The sequence below is a fragment of the Pelophylax lessonae genome, assembly GCF_965119305.1.
Source record: "Pelophylax lessonae genome assembly, chromosome: 1".
Lineage (NCBI taxonomy): Eukaryota > Metazoa > Chordata > Amphibia > Anura > Ranidae > Pelophylax > Pelophylax lessonae.
The window spans coordinates 568,468,052-568,484,578 of record NC_138768.1 but is presented as its reverse complement, the minus strand read 5'-3'; positions in this window follow the sequence as shown (position 1 = coordinate 568,484,578).

Here is a 16,527-nt window from a genome sequence, read left to right as displayed (position 1 = left end):
CTCAGAACAGGCCTCCCCATGGTCAACCAAAGAAGATGAGTGAACGTGCTCAGCGTCATATCCAGAGGTTGCCTTTGGGAAATAGACGTATGATTGCTGCCAGCATTGCTGCAGAGGTTGAAGGGGTGGGGGCCAGTCTGTCAGTGCTCAGACCATACACCTCAACCCGGCAACACATTGGTCTGCATGGCTGTCGTCCCAGAAGAAAGCCTCTTCTAAAGATGATGCACAAGCAGACTAAGGACATGGATTACTGGAACCATGTCATGTGGTCTGATGAGACCAAGATAAACGTATTTGGTTCAGATGGTGTCAAGCGTGTGTGGCGGCAACCAGGCGAGGAGTACAAAGACAAATTTGTCTTGCCTACAGTCAAGCATGGTGGTGGGAGTGTCATGGTCTGGGGTTGCATGAGTGCTGCCGGCATTGGGGAGCTACAGTTCATTGAGGGAACCATGAATGCAAACATGTACTGTGACATACTGAAGCAGAGTATGATCCCCTCCCTTCAGAGACAGGGCCGCAGGGCAGTATTCCAACATGATAATGACCCCAAACACACCTCCAAGACGACCACTGCCTTGCTAAAGAAGCTGAGGGTAAAGGTGATTGACTGGCCAAGCATGTCTCCAGACCTAAACCCTATTGAGCATCTGCGGGACATCCTCAAACGGAAGGTGGAGGAGCGCAAGATCTCTAACATCCACCAGCTCCATGATGTCATCATGGAGGAGTGGAAGAGGACTCCAGTGGCAACCTCTGAAGCTCTGGTGAACTTCATGCCCAAGAGGGTTAAGGCAGTGCTGGAAAATAATGGGGGCCACACAAAATATTGACACCTTGGGCCCAAATTGGACAATGTTACTTAGGGGTGTACTCACTTTTGTTGCCAGGGTTTTAGACATTAATGGCTGTGTCTTGAGATTTTGAGGGGACAGCAAATTTACACTGTTATACAAGCTGTACACTCACTACTTTACATTGTAGCAAAGTGTCATTTCTTCAGTGTTCTCACATGAAAAGATATAATAAAATATTTACTAAAATGTGAGGGGTGTACTCACTTTGTGAGATACTGTAAATGCCTAAACACAAAAGTATCTGCGTTTACACAGCTACAGCTGCGTATTCTCTTGTATGGCAGGCTGTACGTACCAGCTGTGGCTCTCTGGGTTCCTGAAAAAGTGCTGGGAATTTTAAATTAGGCATATAACATAGGCATAGTTTTTGTTGCATTTTACATTATTCCAGTACACTCTAGTACAGAAAAAATGCAGTCTGTTCTACTTTTTTTTCTGGAACTGGAATGCCCTTGAACTAGTCACACTGGTGTGAACTATGCCATTGGAAACCATATGACCTTCTTTCCATGCGATTTTCATGCATGAAAATTGCACTGGACTGCATGTGGTGTGAACTGGCCTTTTAAAGACTATACTTCCCCATAATAATGACTATAAAAAATCCATATTTTAGTGTTATATTTAGGGATTTGGATTTTCATAAGACTTTTGAAAAAAGGTGCCAAAGACTGTTTCTGCCCTATATCTGTGTAGCAATGACTCCATTGGGAGCTCGCAAATTTGAAGCCTTATGGTGTTGAGCAGCCGCATATTTGCATGCATTAATGTGAATACAGCTGTGCCGAGAGCGCACGCACTGCAGAATGGAAAGCTCCCGATCATTACTTGCGATCAGGCGCTTTCAGATTATGTGACCCTTGTCCCTGATTTCGAGGGACTGTCCCTGTTGTGGAACAAAGTCCCTCTGTCCCTCTTTCCTATTCATTTGTCCCTCAATGTGATATGATCTATATACTTGTATATGAAATGCACTATTTATCTTTGAAAAAGTGTTTCACAGTGCTAAACCTTTCATCCAAATTCTACATTGCTACATTTGTAAATCTCAAAAGCCAATATAAAGGAATAGTAGTGGTAAAACAAAGAAAACACTAGTGAGTTTAACTAATCTATTTTTTTTTAATTCTCTTTTAGGGGGGAATGGCAGGGGATGTGTTCAATACTTTTGCTAATACCGTGTTTCCCCGAAAATAAGACAGGGTCTTATATTAATTTTGGCTACAAGAATCATACTAGGGCTTATTTTCAGGGGATGTCTTATTTATTTACGGTATGTACAATTACGATATTAAAGTGATTGTAACCCTAAAATGAATAAATATTCTGATCCTTTAAAGCATGATAGACAGCACAGTGCTTGTGCTGTGTCATTTAGCCCTCTCTATGTTCTAAAAAACCTGTAATAAAAAAAAAAAAAAAAAAAAAAAAGTTCTCTCCCCCTCTCAGCTCAGAAGTCAGAAATTATGACATTCTGTAATCCTAGAAATTAACCTTGGATAAAGTCATTGTAAAATTATGTAATCGATTTTGTAAAAAGATTATGTAATGTGCAGTGTGTCTCCTTTTGTAATTTTATTGTGGAAAATACTTTATTTACAGCACTGCTGGGCACTCATGTGACCCTCCGGAGCTCTACTTTCCCTCTCCGAATACTGCAGAGGGAGGGGCTAAGATCAAGGATTTTAATAGGGCTTATTTTCAGGGTAGGGCTTATATTGCAGCCATCTCTGAAAATCATGCTAGGTCTTATTTTCAGGGTAGGGCTTATTTTCAGGGAAACAGGGTAGGTGTCCCTCATTATCATCTCAAAAAGTTGGGAGGTATGATACTGTGGAGTAAGATTGCCACCTCATCCCTTTAAACCAGGACACACATTAATTTCTCAGGTTTTGTTGCTGATTAATGTGGTAATTAAACCCACTTAGTGCCTTATGTGCATTTTATATTGGCCTCAGAACCTGTGTAATTAATATGTGCCCTGGTTTAAAGGGATGAGGTGGCAACCCTTGTGGGAAATGAGTTATGTGTATGATGGAGAAGATTTCACTAGTGGCATGGATATTAGAGATTAATGTACTGTATGTGCTGGGATGTAGATCTCTCTGTTAGCATAGATAGTGTGGATTGAGTTGGGTGTTTTGCACATCAGACCTCACTGGTATGGATTCTAAAGGGTGAGCTCTGTGTGCTAAGACATATCTTACTGGTCTTTCCTCCTGCCCTTCGAATTCAGTGTGTGTATACTTTCTTACATTTGTGCATTCGGACATCATTGTCCTCTGAATATGTATTAGCTACCAGCTATGGATGTCAAGTTTTGTACAGTATAATTTATGTTTAAAAAACTAATGTTAAAACATAGCATACAATAAACTGCAGTTCTAATGTTTATTAACCAGTTTCTTCATTGTTTTGATAAAAAAAAAATTGATTCAAAAACAGCATATCATTTCTTACAGAATCTTGTAAATAAGACACTTAAGAAATTTTCCCCAGAGTTTACTTTTCTATGCATCAGTTATAGCCAAAAAAGTGTTCCTTCACCTTGTTCTAAAGTGTGTTTTCGTTCCATCTCCAAGCCAAGACCTATGACTAACCCAGACAAAAATTCAGCAAGTATTATGCAACCCACTCTTACAGGTCAGGCACATAACTTATCAGTTAGGTAAATGTACACAAAGGCCTTATTTTAATTGAAAATCTTGTGCGGTTTGGCGTTTACTCAATTTCAGATTTTCCATTATTCTAAAAAGTTCCAGTTTCCTAATTGCTATATGGAGCCACCCATGCTGTGATTGTCTGTATTTTTTTTTCATATGTCACTTACAAAAACTACCGGCATTTGTCCCCACCCCCACCCCTGTGCCCACTGCCTGTCAGACTTGTAGCACAGAGCTGAGGAGGTGTTTCACAGCAATCCCTTTGGCTCTGTGCTACAGGTTTGACAGGCAATGGGTGGGTCGGCAGGCAAGAAATGAAGCTGCCAGATGCATAGGTGACATGGAAGAAAACAAACTAGATCAGTTGCAGCATCGGTGACCCCATACAGCAACACTTTACTGTTTGCTGTCACGGTTTTATTTGAAACTATGGAAAAATAAAACTGAACAACAAACATTATCATGATTGCAGGGGGGATTGTACCGGGAGGTGGGAGAAATGTTTGCCTAAGAGGCACTCTGTGCATTACATGGTCCTGATCAATGCAGTCTGCGTGTTACTAACTCCTGACCCCCCGCTTTTTTTGCGTTACTTACTCCTGACCCCTGCATGCTGCAGGTTACTTACTCCTGACCTCTGCACTCTGTATGTTACTTACTCTTGACCCAAATCAAAGTTTTAATTAACCACCATTTGCCTTGGTCCATTGGACACATAATTATTGCGTTCCCCAATGTGCCCAAATGTCTTTTACAATCCTAGCAATGCCCTTGACCAGAAATAGTAATTGTGTTTAAGCAGTAGCCCAAAAATATACATTTTGTCCTACATTCATCCAGAAAAATAGTAGTGAACTTCCCATACCTACAGCCTCATGGCTGTGTAATGTAATGGGACTATGTGTGATGTACTCTAAATTTTTCTCTGCTGGCTTTGGCACTTTATGAGCACTCTGTGCATGGGGTAACCAGGGTTTCTGTGGTTACCCGGCATAGACCACCTGACAGCATCCCTCTGTACACCCTGTGGGCAATCCAGTCTGGCCAAACCTCAACACGGGCCTTCTGATCCAACCTGCTGTCTCTTCCTGCCAGCCGGGGTTCTTCACATTTCCCTGGGTCCATACCACCCTCCTTAACAAGATGTTTGTCTTTACTGAAGAACTTTAAAGAACAATCAGCCATATAGGAAAAGGACTGCACCATGCCTAAACAAGTTAATACCAGTCTATAACGTATCAGAAAGTGAGATGGCAAGGCATGAGACTTGTGCCCTAGTAGTAGGTAAAAGAATGTCATGGTATTCCCCAGAGGGATATACAATTAGATTTACCTTTCCAAGGGGTGACTGGTCCATAGGCACCCCGCTCAGGGAAAAGCTAACATTCAAATGCTGCTGGCTACATCCTGACTCTGGGCAGGTCCAATACAGGGAATAGGAAGAAATACTTTGTTCCCAGACTAGTGACTGCAGGTGGCCCCTCCAACACGTCAACACCCTATATGACCCAGCACTGCAGGAACATCCCAGATTGCAAGGGCAAGCTCGCCAAGAAACCTTACAGAGGGATTATTACTTAAAGGGCAGTCTTTATATCCACAACAGATTGCTTTTCATGGTAGAGCAATGGATTCCAGTTTTTCAGGAGACCCTTGCTAGAGAGGAAGCCATACCCGAGGAGCTTCACTGTAAGTGTCTCCTTGCTTCTGCTTCATTTATTCTTTGGATCTGTGCTTCCTCCACCTCTCCTGCTGCTTCTTGAAAATTGCCTCACCACTTATCAGATTACCAATCATCATGGGATAGCTCTGAGGAAGCACAGTGCTGATTCTCGAATCTCTACCAAGATAGCCACTCTACAAAGAGACAGTTCAGAACAAGACATGGTATGTCAGTAAAGGGGAAAAGCCCTGCTGCAGGTAAACTAGTGGCAATACTGGTAACCAGACCGTTGCCCTTTGCTTGCTTTTTATTGGACACAGCTTCCACAGATTATGTCCTCATTACAATTATGCATTTCTGGTGCTGATTTATGAATTCCTTTTATACAATAGATCATGACATATTACACTCAATTGAATAATAGTATGTTATACAAAACAGTAAATTACAATTTTGTGTTTAGGATGGTATAACTGGATAGGTTGTATCTCCAGAACCATTATGTGCATAACAGTTTCCATTAAATATAGTATAAGTGAATGAGTAGCTATTAATGGGAGGGTTTTTATGTTGAGCTTAATCACATTGCCCCAATCCGATTATTTATAAAATAAACATATGGCCCCATTCGCATATCACGTTTTTGCTAAGGAAAGACAGATTCAGTTTATATCCATATTTTGTCCGCTTCCATTTTTGAAATAGAACAAAGATTCAGACTTGAACCAACCTGAACAGAAGCGGACGAAAAACTGACATAAACAGACAATGTTCGTTTACATCTGTTTGCCCATAGGAATGCATTGCTGTCCATTTTTCATCCGTCAATAGACAGATGAAGAAACGGACAAATGGAACACCCCTTTGAAAGGGGCCATACAGTTTGCTGTTGTTCAGTTACACACCATTACTTCAAACTCCATGGGTGGTTTACATTTCTTGCTTTGATGATGGCTAATTAATCTGAAACAGCTGCATGAAGTTGTAGTAAATTACGTTTAGGTTGTATCTGTTCTATAAACCAGCAGTTTTGCATGCAAAGACAGCTACATGGGCCTTAAGGAATGATCTACAGGTCACACCCATGTGTGAAGGGAAATAGGCACACCTTATTTCTTAAATTCTAATGAACGATGACACACAATTAACACCTGCTTTAAGAAGACAATGCTGGTACAGAATGTCCCACTCGTATGCTTAAAACATATAGCAATATTCAAATACTTGTGGTTTATAACCTTAAAAATTACAGGTTTTTTTTTTTCTTTCCATAAGCAAGAAGGAAGAAATATTAAATACTGAATTTAGTTGCTTGTTTTTGCTCTTACTAAAAGGAGTAATTTTATACAAATTGCAAAAAAAAAAAAAAAAAAAGGTGGCCATACAGCGGATAGCGTTCAAGGCAAACAGTCATTAGCATGTGCTAGATGTATAAGCCTGGGTTCACACTATTGCGTTGTGGGAACCAGTGCGATTCTAGTGTGGGTTCCCGCATTGCACCATACTCACAGGCAGTTTACACTGCCCTCTGCAAACCGCTGCGGGTGTCAATACAAAGTTAATGACATCCCCAGATCGGTTCGCAGATCGCAGTGCTAACTGTGAATTCAGACGGGAAATCGGATCGCATGGGTGATTCCAGTGCGGGAAAAAAAAGATTCCTGCAGCATTTTCATGCGAGTGCAATGCGAGTTCAGCCATATATTAATCACAGCCGGTCACAGAATGTCAACAGAGAACACGGTAACTAGCTGTCACCGTGTTCTCCTCCTCACACACTGATCCTGTGTGAGGAGGAGATTGCGGTAACAGCTAGTTACCAAATACATTGCACCCCAAAACACACTGATTGCCCCCCCAATAAAGAGCACCTGTCAGTAGCCCATCAAAGTACCCGAGTACCTGTCACCAGCCCATCAGAGTACCCGAGTACCTGTCACCAGCCCATCAGGTACTCTGATGACAGGTACTCGGGTACTCTGATGGGCTGGTGACAGGTACTCGGGTACTCTGATGGGCTGGTGACAGGTACTCGGGTACTCTGATGACAGGTACTCAGGTACTCTGATGGGCTGGTGACAGGTACTCGGGTACTCTGATGGGCTGGTGACAGGTACTCTGATGACAGGTACTCAGGTACTCTGATGGGCTGGTGACAGGTATTCGGATACTCTGATGACAGGTACTCGGGTACTCTGATGAGCTGGTGACAGGTACTCCGATGACAGGTACTCGGGTACTTTGAGTACCTGTCATCGGAGTACCCGAGTACCTGTCTCCAGCCCAAAGTGCCCGAGTACCTATCTGCACCCCATCAGATTACCCAAGTACCTGTCTCTAGCCCATCAGGGTACCCAAGTACCTCTCTGAAGCTCATCAGAGTACCCAAGTACCTTTCTGAAGCCGATCAGTGTACCCGAGTACCTGTCTGCAGCCCATCAGAGTACCTGAGTACCTATCTGCAGCCCATGCCTCCTAGATTATGTGTTGGGGTGTTTGCTTTCCAAAATGGGGTCATTTTGTGGGGGTTTCCATTTTCCTGGTGTTCCAGGGCCTTCAAAAGTGTGATAGGTTGTAGTGAAATTATATGTGTAATTAATGCTCCTAGAACACCTGATGGTGCTCCTTGCATGTTGAGCCTCTGTATGTGGCTATGCTGGGACAAAGTCCCACATATGTGGTATCGCCATACTCAGGAGGAGTAGTAGAATGTATTTTGGGGTGTCATTTTTGCTATGTACATGCTATGTGTTAGAAATATCTTATAAATTGACAACTTTGTGTAAAAAAAAAAAATGCGTTTTCATTTTCTTTCCACGTTTTCCAAAAACTTGTGGAAAAAAATGACATGTCCAAAAGACTCATTATGCCTCATAGAATATACGTTGGGGTGTTTGCTTTCCAAAATGGTGTCATATTGTGGGTAATTCCCTTGTCCTGGTGCTCCAGGGCCTTCAAAAGTGTGATAGGTCGATAGGAAATTATATGTGTAATTTATGCTCGTAGAACACCTGACGGTGCTCCTTGCATGTTGGGCCTCTGTATGTGGCCAGGCTGTGTAAAAGTCTCAAACATGTGGTATCGCCATACTCAGGAGGAGTAGCAGAATGTATTTTGGGGTGTAATTGCAAGAATGCATATACTGTGTGTGAGAAATAACTTGTTATTATGACAATTTTGTGTAAAAAAAAAAATATATATTTCTTCATTTTTCCAAGAATAGTGGGATAAAATTACAACTTCAAAAAACTCACCATGCCTCTTACTAAATGCCCTGGAATGTCTACTTTGCAAAAAGGGGTCATTTGGGGGGTATTTGTACTGTCCTGACATTTCAGGGCCTCAAGAAATGAGATAGGCCGTCGGTACATCAGGTGTGATCAATTTTCAATGATTGGCACCATAGCTTGTAGACTCTATAAATTTCACACAGACTAAATAATAACCACTAATTTAGGTTATTTTTACCAAAGATATGTAGAAGTATAAATTGTGGCCCAAATTTATGAAAAAAAAATTACATATTTGCAACATTTAATGATAGAAACTAAAACAAAATGTGTTTTTTTTTTCAAAATTTTTGCTCTTTTTTCCACTTATATCGCAAAAAATAAAAAACCCAGTGGTGATTAAATACTACCAAAAGAAAGCTCTATTTGTCTGAAAAAAAATTATAAAAAATTTGATTGGGTACAGCGTTGTATGAGTAATTATCATTCAAATTGTGAGAGCGCTGAAAGCTGAAAATTGGTCTAGGCAGGAAGGGGGTGTAACTGCTCTGTATGGAAGTGGTTAAAGAGACATGGTGGAAAAATGTCCATCAATCAGCTGCTGCAGGCGGGTGTCTCTGTCAAAATACAATCTCCCAGGTGGGGGTATTTTCTATCCACCTCATGGTGGATGAAGGAATCTCTCAGGATGAACGAAAAACAAACAAAAAAAGCTCAAAGAGCTAACCATGTATGGACAACTGTAGAAAGATATTTCCTTATTTAGGTTCACATCCCCTTGAGTGAGGAATGCATGCAAAATCACACATATTCCCAACTCACAGAGAAACGCACTGCACTTTAGAACACGCTAAACTGTGTAGTGTTGCAGCAGTGCAGTACAGTTTCAAAAAAGGGTTATGGATATATTTTCCCACATTCCTCATTAAAATGAATGGGCTGCCCACCAGCAGCGTGCTTGTACAAGTCAACAGTCAAATAGACCCTAAAGCCCCGTACACACGCTACGAATTTCCGTCGACCAGTCATCCGTCTTTTGTCCAGAGTGCGTGTCCGTTGGTTGGAATGTGCTCTAGACTGCACACAAATTTTGTCGTCCGACAGAATTCTACTTCAGAAGTGATGTCGTGTTGGATTGCTTTCTATGTGTTCTTTCATCTCTGAGCATGCCTAGTCTTGCTCATAAGATTTTTCCCCGTTGAAATCTGTACTAATGAGACGAAAATCGGACGTGTGTTGACAGAGGACAAAAATTTTAATGCCTGCACATCAGGATTTTGTCAGTCGGAGTCGGCTGTCGAAAGCACCATACTAATGCCTCGTACACACGCATTGATTATTGGCCGGGAATTTTCGGCAAACGTCCGATCTCCCGATATTCGGCTTGTTAGTATGATGCTTTCGACAACCGACTCCGACTTTTCGGCCAAATAAAATCTGGTGTGCAGGCTATAAAATATTTGTTGGCCGTCAACACAACGGCCGATTTTCCGTCAGTCAGTACAGATTTCGGCAGACAAAAATCTGATGAGCAAGACTGGGCATGCTCAGAGAAGAAAAAACACACAAAAAGTAAACCAGCACATGACATCACTTCTGAAGTAGATTTTTGTTGGCCGAGAAAATTTGTGTGCAGTCTAGGCACATTCTAACCAACAAAACACAACTCTGGACAAAAGTCGGACGATCGGTCGGCCGATATTCGTTGCGTGTGTACGAGGCTTAACAATCTGAAAATCGGCAGATCGGTTGTCGGACGAAATTTCCCTTCCGAATTTCTTATCGTGTGTACGGGGCTTTAGTGTCCCTGTGGTTGGCGGTATGGTGTCCGAACAAGTCATGTAAAACCGAAAGGTGTTTGTTTGAGAAATCCATTAGCCTTTATTCATAGAGCTTTACACAAAGGATAAGGATCTTTATGTTTGCCATGTGATTGTATTTTTAAATCACATTGGATTATGCTGAAAATAACTACCACTTTTTAAAATAGGAATGCTTATTTTGGTTTTAGCTTTGTGAATTGGTTGTAAAGGTTATATAGGATATACAGTATATGCTGCTCAGCTAATCAATCTAAATGGGTATGATAACATAGTATATATATTGAGTATGCTAAAAAGGGTGGATGAAAAAAGGGAATAAAATGAGTGCAAGAGGGTGATAGCAGGGTCAGAAAGTTATTTTTTTTTCAACAAAAAAACAATGATGAAATCATTCATTTTAGAAATAGTGTGTTTTCCATCAAATTTAGTTAAACAAAAGGCTTATCATTTTAGAAATGATACTGGCAGATGTTGATGCTATGTTATTTAAGACTGGATTGGTCTTTGGACTCTAAACTTAAATCTTGCCAAAATATGTGTTTTGTAGACTTACCACAATGTGTGTCACTGCATACCATGTAAATTGTTGGGAATATAAATATATTGGGAAATTCCCTTAGCAGTCTGTGGCCATTCATTTAAAGTTTGGGAAATTTCCTGAACTCCATTGTATTTAGTCTGCTGGGGATCAACTTTAGCTCAATACAAAGAAGGGAGGAAGGGAGAAAGAGGGGAGGGGGTTGTAAAATGTAACAAACACGACTAACACTCTACAACCTTTGGCCTATTGGAACCATGTCACACTTGATTTAGTGCATGTGCTTTGAGGTTGAAACAGAGAACCCAAATGGTAGCAATATAGATTTACCTCACTTTGCTTCATGTGACATTGCTTGTATGCAGACATCAGTATCGGTCCTATTTATTTACATTGGCTGAAATGAGGCTTGGCTGTACAGCATAAAATTTGGCAAGTAAAACATAAACTGCACATTTATGTTCCCACAAAAAAGAATGACATGCTGAATAATAATAATAATAATAATACAACACCATGTGACAATGGTGTTGCACTATTTCATCATCTTTTAAAAATCAGAGACCCAGCAGCGTAAATTTTAAAAAAGCAGTTTCAGCTGCAGTGCTCGCCACCTCCCAATCCATTGCTGATCCTTTTTTGGATCAAACGACTCCCTGCACAGCAATATGTGAGGGTTGCGCAGTAAAGAAAAAAGGGCTGCCTGCCACCACCCAGTGTTGCCAACCTCCCGCAGCATTTTTTGCTGACAAAACATGGAAAATTTACTGACAGACTAAATTTTTTACTGACAACCTGAAAAATGACAGAACTCCTATTAAAGATATTTAACCACTTGCCGACCAGCCGTCAAATTTTTACAGCGGCAGGTCGCCTCTATTACGCGAAACGGTGTACCTGTGCATCGCTTCATGTAATAGATATTGGGGACACTGATTGGCCAGAGGTTAGCCAGGCATCCGCGATTGCTCTCCATGGAGACAGAACAGTGGTCTCCCAATGCAAATAAGGCAAACCGCTGTTCTGTCCGAGATGAACAGAGGGATCCTGTGTTCCTCCTATTTAGGAACACAGGTCTCTGTGTTCATCCAGTGAGTCCAACCCCCCCACACAGTTAGAATGCACTCCCTAGGAGCACACTTAACCCTTTGATCGCCCCTGGTGTTAGCCCCTTCCCTGCCAGTGTCATTAGTACTGTAACAGTGCATATTTTGAGCACTGATTACTGTACTAGTGTCACTGGTCCCCTCAAAAGTGTCAGGTGTCCGATCTGTCCACCACAACGTCGCAGTCCTGCTAAAAATTGCTGATCACCGCCTTTACTAGTAAAAAAAAAAATTAAATAAATCTATCTCCCAGGTTGTAGACGTATAACTTTTGCGCAAACCAATCAATATACACTTATTGGGATTTTTTTTCACCAAAAATATGTAGCAGAATACATATTGGCCTGAATTGATTAAAAAATTAGATTTTTAATTTTTTTTTATTGGGAATGTTTTATAGCAGAAAGTAAAAAATATTGCTTTTTTTTTCAGAATTATCGCTCTATTTTTGTTTATGGCGCAAAAAATATAAAAACTGCAGAGTTGATCAAATACCACCAAAAAAAAGCTATATTATTGGGAAAAAAAGGACATCAATTTTATTTAGGTACAGCATTGCATGACCACGCAATTGTCAGTTAAAATAACGCAGTGCCGTATCGCAAAAAATGGCCTGGTCATTAAGGGGGTAAAACCTTCTGGTCATTAAGTGGTTAAACAGTATTAATGCAATATGGAAATACGGACAATACCCATAAAACAAGTAGTTTGCCTGGTTTATACTTAAAAAGTCCACACAGCATGACAAATTATCAGCCCCTGAAATTTACAGACAGTTGAAAAAAGTCACAGATTTTTTACAAACGGTCCGTAAATTTACTAATGGTTGGGAACCCTGCTTCCACCCCTGAGGATGAAGGATTTTTGACGTCATCATGCCAACACTATGTATAATGGTATTTAAAGAATTAGTGGTGGTGGGTACAAAAGGCTAGAATTGGACTTTAATGGGTTATTCCTGTTATTTTTTTAAATATTTCTTTTGTGTTACTTGCCATTAAGGTTACGTTGATCTAATATTAAAAAAATGAGGCTTCTCTTACTATTAACAGTGCTAAAGGGTGGCTCATGCGTATTAGCAGTTTTTCCGCTCTTAACTGTACATGTATCAACAGTGCAAATAATCCAATAAAGTAGAGATATCAGTGTGACTATGTATAGATTTGCACACTAGTGACAAGTAATCAAATTAATGAGAGAAATATGTAACAGTTTATTTATATGTTTTTTGTCCATGGGTTGCAGTACCCACACGGTATACACAAGCTTTTTGTATTTGCATTTAGGGAGGTTTTGTGTACAGTCACCGGTCTCATATTTCTCCATCCTGACGGCGGGGGGGTGTCACTGCCCGGCATTCCCCATGGATGTGTGGTCCCTGGACTGACTGACACGCTGGGAATGTTCCCATCCGTGTCCGGTCATGTGGTTGCATACAGCCGCGATTGCGGCTGACTATTGTGCAACACGGCGCATGCCCAGCACCTGGGATGCTCCGTTAGGGACCTGACCCTGCGAGCTTACGTCACTTCCGCCCGGAAGTGCGTATGCACGCTGGGTTGAGTGGGTGTTTTAAGAGCGGCGAGACAGCGTTACCCCCGCAGTTGCCGGGGTTGACGCCGTCTGATACAACACACGGTAAGCACCACAGAGCCCCACACGGGGAAGAGATCTTTGAAATGCTGCACTATTCAAATTTATCCCTTTGCTATACGTACCTCTTTCCATCCCATCTAGACGCTCCTTAGTGAGCCATCGGGGGAAAGGAAAAATAGGGGGAATCACCTCTTAGTAAGTTACCTTTTCCTGCTGTCTACTTGACAGATGTACCAACGCTGATGTCCCTCGAATTGTAGGGTGTTGAGACACCTCTTTGGGTTGGAGAGGACGCCATACTTGTAGCTTACCCCAGCGCACATATACTACCAGTGTATGTTGTCCAGTATTGGTAAGATTTATTTTAGTGCGGCATTCAATACCTTTTTGCAGATGATCTCTTTGTGCTTTATATAACACCTTAATGCCACCCCTTTATATCTCTCAGAGAAAAAAATGCTTTACAGACCAGTCAACAGCCTCTAGGCAACTTTTTGAGCAGCCAGTACGTTATATTCAGGTATCCACCAATGTGTGACGTTTACATATGGTATGCTGCCCTCTTTTCCACCCCCTCCACATCCGTGGGGGAGGCGTTCACTGGTTGACCACTCTTGCATGTCATAAGGTGATGGAGATCTGAGACACTTTCGGTGCATGTTCTCAAACTTCCCTATACAATAATGTTGCTTGTTCTAATGTATCATCTCCTTTTTACACAGGATTTCTAAGGCAAATTTATCTACTTTAAAATCAATGTACCCCTGAAGAAGCGGACACTTGAATACCGCGAAACATGTCGGGTCATTACCCGGTGCTTTTGGTGTAAATCACCGGTTTATATATATTGTCATTACCTATTAGAACACATCTGTATACTCCTGATATACTGCTTTATACATGTTTTTTTATTTTATGTCCATGTGTTGTTCTATTTTTGTCATGTTTTTAATCTAAAGAATAAATTTATACATTTTTATATATGATGTTTATTCATCTTTAATTACAGTACCGTAAAAATCCCATCAGCCCTCATTTCTTTTTCTTCACCCTCTCCCTTTTCTCCCCTTCTTCCTCAGCTCCCTTTTCTTACCCACCCTGTTTTTTCTACCTTTATTCCTCTATTGTGTTTTCTTCCTGTCCCCTTTCCCTTTTTTCCTCTTTTTCTTTTCTTTCTCCCCCCTTTGCTTCCCCCTTTTTTCTCCCCTCCCATCTTGCCCTTCTCCTCCTCCCTCCCTTCTTTTTCTCTCTCTATTTTTCTCCTCCCCTCTTCATTATTTGAAAGTACGGCTTTGGTGCTGGACCCTTCACCCGGATCCTGCACAGACCTGTCCTTTCTTGAATAATGGTATTTAAAGAATTAGTGGTGGTGGGTACAAAAGGCTAGAATTGGACTTTAATGGGTTATTCCTGTTATTTTTTTTAAATATTTCTTTTGTGTTACTTGCCATTAAGGTTACGTTGATCTAATATTAAAAAAATGAGGCTTCTCTTACTATTAACAGTGCTAAAGGGTGGCTCATGCGTATTAGCAGTTTTTCCGCTCTTAACTGTACATGTATCAACAGTGCAAATAATCCAATAAAGTAGAGATATCAGCGCGATTATGTATAGATTTGCACACTAGTGACAAGTAATCAAATTAATGAGAGAAATGAATAATGATTGTGGCAGCTATATCAAAACATGTGAATCACTGCACATACAAGAAGCAAATAAATTATATATTTAAATCATATATTGATTATTGATGTGAGCACTTTTTATTGATTCATTTAAGAAATATGTAAATTTGGATTCTTATAGCACTTTGGGTATACCTTGCACATTTTGCACACATTTCATTGCTATTTGCACTATATTGGGATCAGTGGTGCTGCATCACTTTATTAATTTATATGTATCAACAGTGGAATGCTATTGGTTTTCAGTGGGCTGGCTCTTCGTGAACAAACTGCCTAAAGAATGAAAGCCTCAACTATGCTTACAGGTGACACTTCAGAAGACCTATCCCCTGAAATTCAGTGTAGCACCATTGTATAGGCTAGTTTCCTGTACTGAAATTGCTTACTCTACAGTAAATTTCTCAGGCACAGGCACCAGAGAGGATCTATAGCAATTTTTGCTAGCTTTGGATAACAATTGTTATATTCTCCGTGTTGTGAGAGACACAGGACTCTGGTCTGGAACAACGGTTGTTTATTCAGGACTCTCTGTACAGCATTACAGGACAGCTCTGCATATCAATACATCTCTACATGTGTCTAAAGATGGCCACTCTGCCCCTTGACCCTTGTCATCACTCCTGGATGGAGCCAGCCTTAAAGTGACAGTACATGTGAAACCCTTCAGGTATAACACCTTCCATCCATACCTAAAAAAAAAAACAAAACAAAAAAAAAAAAACAACAAAACGAGAACAGGCATAAAACAGTAACTCATAATTGTCCAATACAGTCCTCCAACTCAGGAGATTTACATGGTTTCTTCCACGTCCGGATGTGAGAACAACTTCCAGGGAAGCTCCGGGGAGAAAATGGCAGCGGATCACTTTCGGCGGGCCCGTCGAAAGTCTCGTAACCGGTCTTGCATTTGAAACCGGTCAGGAGGGCGACAGTGTAGTTGAGGACGGGCACCCAGCAACTCGGGGCTGGAGGAAGCAGGGCTGGCCGGAATGGACACCGGCGGGGCCAAGAGGGGATCCCCTAGCTCAGAGGGTGAGCAGACCTCTGGACCAGGGCTGGAGGGCTCTGTTGGAGCTGAGTTCAAAAGTTCAGAGTCTCCCCAAGCATCAGTCTCAATGCCTCCTGATCCGGTAGGAGCAGATCCTTGAGACACTGGAGGTGCAGCCGATGTCAGGGATTCGGGCAGCTGAGATCGAGGACGCAATTGGTCCGCATGCCTTCTGCAAATGGAACCATCTTCCAGGCAGACCCTATACATTTTGGGTCCCAAAGTCTCTGCGACGATAGCAGGAAGCCAACGAGTGTTGGAAGCGCCATAAGATCGGGCCCATACCGTTTGCTGGGCTGTAAACCGGGGAATCTC